Source organism: Argopecten irradians, chromosome 11 (genome assembly GCF_041381155.1).
Source record: "Argopecten irradians isolate NY chromosome 11, Ai_NY, whole genome shotgun sequence".
Classification (NCBI taxonomy): domain Eukaryota; kingdom Metazoa; phylum Mollusca; class Bivalvia; order Pectinida; family Pectinidae; genus Argopecten; species Argopecten irradians.
Window position 1 is genome coordinate 41,074,645 of NC_091144.1, and position 4,691 is coordinate 41,079,335.

Sequence of the window (4,691 nt, forward strand, 5' to 3'; positions counted from 1 at the left end):
GTTTTTTCTTCATTTCAAGAGTCTTGCTGGAGATCATATCACGTCTGACACTGATAGTAGCTTGGATGGTAAAAATCTCGATAATGTTTTTCCTGAATTAGACGTGGATTTTGAATTAGATGAAGTTATTCAGGCAATTAAAGGTCTGTCTAGAAATAAGTCGGCTGGTACCGATATGATACTAAATGAGTACATGATTGAATATAAAACCATTTTTGCGCCTGTTCTGTTAAAATTGTTTAATAGTATTATGGAAGTCGGATATTTTCCCGATTCCTGGGCTCAAGGTATACTTATTCCTGTATATAAAAAAGGTGATAAGAACAATGTAAATAACTATAGAGGTATTACATTGATTAGTCATGTAGCAAAGATATTTACCAGTCTTTTGAACAAAAGGCTGTTAAAATGGAGCGAATCTGTATCTGCTGTTACAGATGCGCAATTTGGTTTTAAACCCGGTTTCGGTACTCGTGATGCTATATTTGCATTAAGTAGTCTAATTACTAATACTTTACAACAAAATAAAAAGCTTTATTGTGTATTTGTCGATTACAGTAAAGCATTTGATAGCATTGTACATAATAAGCTTTGGCTTAAACTATGGCGATGTGGAATTAGGGGTAGATTGTTGAAAGTGATTATATCAATTTATGATAATGTAAAATCATGTACAAAATTAAGTGGAAAACTATCTGCAATGTTCGATTTACATGTCGGACTCTTACAAGGGGAATCTTTGTCTCCGATACTTTATTCTCTTTTTGTTAATGATATAGAAAGTGAATTGATAAACTCCAATTGTCAAAGCTATCAACTGCAACTTTTAAATTTGTTCATACTTATGTATGCTGACGATACAGTTTTGTTTACTGAAGATGCTACTGACCTGCAAAACATGTTAGATTGTCTGCAAAATTATGCAAATAAATGGAGTTTATCTGTTAATATAGATAAAACCAAAATAGTTGTTTTTAGAAAAAGTAAACGTCTACAGGCTAATGAGTACTGGACCTTTCAAGGAAGGGCTATAGATATTGTTGATAATTTTTGTTACTTGGGGCTAGTTTTCAATTATAATGGGAGATTTACTCTAGCGCTTAATACTTTAGCATCACAAGGAAGAAAGTCATACTATCTCCTTAATAGTAGAATGAAAAAATACATGCTTAATGTTGAAACAAAATTATCCTTATTTGATACTTATGTTTCATGTGTGCTTAATTACTGTTGCGAGGTATGGGGCTCGCACCCAGCACCTAAGATTGAATCTGTACATCTTTTATTCCTGAAGAGTCTATTGAATGTGAAAAAAACAGTCAATAGTTCTATGGTGTATTTTGAGACTGGAAGGTTTACTTTACATATACAGCGTAAAATAATGGTGATGAAATATTGGTTAAAGCTATTAAGAACAGATAACTGTATTTTAAAGTCATGCTATAATGCTCTATTTGAGCTCATTATGAAAAAAAGCCTAATTATAAATTAAATTGGTTGTATGATGTAAAAAATGATTTAGGCAGATGTGGTTTCAACAATATTTGGATTGCTCAGAATGTAGATAATGAAAAACACTTTTTGGAATTTTATTCACAGCGCTTGCATGATATATTTATTCAGGAACTGCGTTGCGCATTTGACGTGTCTCCTAAATGTGAAATTTATAAACATCTTGTTGATAACTTTGAAATTCAATTTTATTTAAAGAAGCCTTTGAATTCTAAAACTAAACAAATATTGAGTAAATATCGCATGCAAGCCCACTCTCTGCAAATTGAAGCTGGCCGTTATAACGCCGTTCCCAGAGGCGATAGACTTTGTACTGTTTGTGACAAAAATGATGTAGAAGATGAAATGCATTTTGTATTACTATGTCCTGCGTAAAAAGTTTATAAAAACTTATTACCACAAACACCCAAGTTTAAATAAATTAATTATGTTATTTTCATCTAAAAATGTAAAGAGCTTAAATCTGTTGGGGAAATATTTGATCCAGGCAACAGAAAAAAGGAAAATTATCATTAATCAGCAGTAGTAAATATATTAACTCATGTATTAATCAATTTGTTTAATTTGGTATGAAGTATATCGGAATTATCCTCCGCCATCTTGAAACATAACAATGATCATTGTATTATGTATTTATGTATTGGTTAAACCTATCTGCTGTATTGCATTTGGAAAATAAAAAACTCTAAACTCTAATTTGACAGGGCTTAAAACTAAAAAAAAAAAAACAAAAAAAAAAACACCTATAATACTGATTGAAATACAGGTAAATCTCAGGTGACTTTACAGGTGAAAACAAAGACAGCTTATATGAAACAGTATATAATTGCCTTCCTATTGTTTCCTAAAACAACACCTACCTATTGTTGATAAATATGTTGGCGTTCAGAGAACACCCCACACGGAGTGCACAGATCTAGACTACAGGTACCCATGGAGGGGTGTTCTCTGAACGCCAGCATATTTATCAACAATAGGTAGGTGTTGTTTTAGGAAACAATAGGAAGGCAATTATATACTGTTTCATATAAGCTGTCTTTGTTTTCACCTTTGTTTCATGCAAGTTTCAGCCAAATCGCACCGGTAGAACTTGAGAAGAAGTTCAAAATGTGTTTTCAAGATGGCGGATGTGACGGCCATCTTGGATTTCGGATCGACCCGAAAAATAACAACACTTTGTCGGGACCATGTCAGGATCATTTCATGCAAGTTTCAGCCAAATCCCACTGGTAGAACTTGAGAAGAAGTTCAAAATGTGTTTTCAAGATGGCCGCTGTGGCGGCCATCTTGGATTTCGGATCGACCCGAAAAATAACAACACTTTGTCGGGACCATGTCAGGATCATTTCATGCAAGTTTCAGCCAAATCGCACCGGTAGAACTTGAGAAGAAGTTCAAAATGTGTTTTCAAGATGGCGGCTGTGGCGGCCATCTTGGATTTCGGATCAACCCGAAAAATAACAACACTTTGTCGGGACCATCTCAGGATCATTTCAGGTAAGTTTCAGCTCAATCCCACTGGTCAAACTTGAGAAGAAGTTCAAAATGTGAAAAGTTAACGCACGGCGGACGGCGGACGGCGGACGGCGCACGCACGGCGCACGACGGACGAAACATGACGACTATAGGTCATCCTGACCCGAAGGGTCAGGATGACCTAAAAATAGTCAGAGCAGATTTATAATTAGAGTATAACCGCCTACAATTATCATCAAACCATGGTTTATCAGGTACTTTCTTAGTAGACTTTAAACAATGACAAGAACAAGTACAGTTTACTATTTCTCGTCGACGTAAGCAAAACTGATCAAACAAAGAACGTGTACATTTAACAAAATTATCCAAACAATCGTCGATACTTTCCTTAGTATTACTTAGCTGATCTACAGATCTCTCAATTATATGCATGTTTTCTAAAATACGTTCATTCTCTTTGGCCTCATGAGACCAGACTACATTCATGACAGGATGCTTAATATCATCTGAGCAACAATTACATTTATCACTTATTGTCTTTTGACAATTCAGGGTAGCATATATAGGTGCATGATCTGAGAATTCATTAAAGCAGCCTACACTAAAACTGGTAACATTTGACAAAGCCATTATATCAGCAAGCACATAGTCAATTACACTTGTACCATGTGTATTATAAAACGTGATCTTACCATTTCTATCTCCAGATAAACGACCATTGACAATCTTTAAACCGGTAGATTTACATAGTTCAATAAGACTACGTCCAAACGTATTAAGTCGTATATCTTCGGATTTACGTTCAGGGACAGTCTGTTCTACGTTATAAGATATAAAGCCGTCGTTTAAACTATCTATGTTATTGTGCATATACATATTGTCGAATGTTATAAAATCTGGTTCTACTCCAGTCCGACTGTTCAAGTCACCAATAACAAAAACATGACCTTTCTCACTATAATGACCAACCCCATTCTCTAACACCTGGAATATATCTTCATCATAGGAACCATAGAAAATAGATCTCTCTGGTGGAATATAGGTAAAAGCCACATAAACATCTTTCTTATCATCAAAGAGAGAGCCATCTATTCTGATCCACATAATACTATCTAATTCTATCATTTCTACTGACACGAACGGACAAAGCCATGCTTTGAGTAAGCAAACGATACCTCCACCTTTACACTTTGCTCTAATGACTGGCTTACAAAATTCAAAACCATCTATTACAAGGTTGGAGTCATTATCTAACCAACATTCTGACAAAAACACAATATCTGTTTTGTTAAATACATTACAAAAGTCTATATTTTCCAGCTTAAGTCTTAAATTGCGCTGGACATTCCAGCTACATATAGTTAATGAGGTATTACCCTCCTGTAACCTTGTTTAACGTGGGTTTCGTCAAGTTCAGGATCCGAGCTCTGCATAGATGACGTAGTAGCGTGCTGTTGTGGTGTGACATCATCGCTATCTCTCTGAGATCTTCCGGTATTGTCAGACGGGTCTGATGGTCCAGACACCGCTGTCGCATCGCGAGACGTAAGGTCTAGGGGCTGGAACTTGTTATCGGTTGTAATACCTCTGACTGGACCTCCCGATAACGGATATAGGTAACATTTGTGGATTTTGGAAAATAATTCCTTCAATATATTCTGTACAATATACAATGTAAACTATTAATTAAAGATAATCGGTGC

General features: G+C 35.3%; 1 pseudogene; it reads left to right on the plus strand.

The window, feature by feature from the left end:
• The first annotated feature begins 380 nt into the window (after window positions 1–380).
• On the plus strand, window positions 381–2,405 carry LOC138335585 (uncharacterized; annotated as a pseudogene).
• Window positions 2,406–4,691: the final 2,286 nt, after the last annotated feature.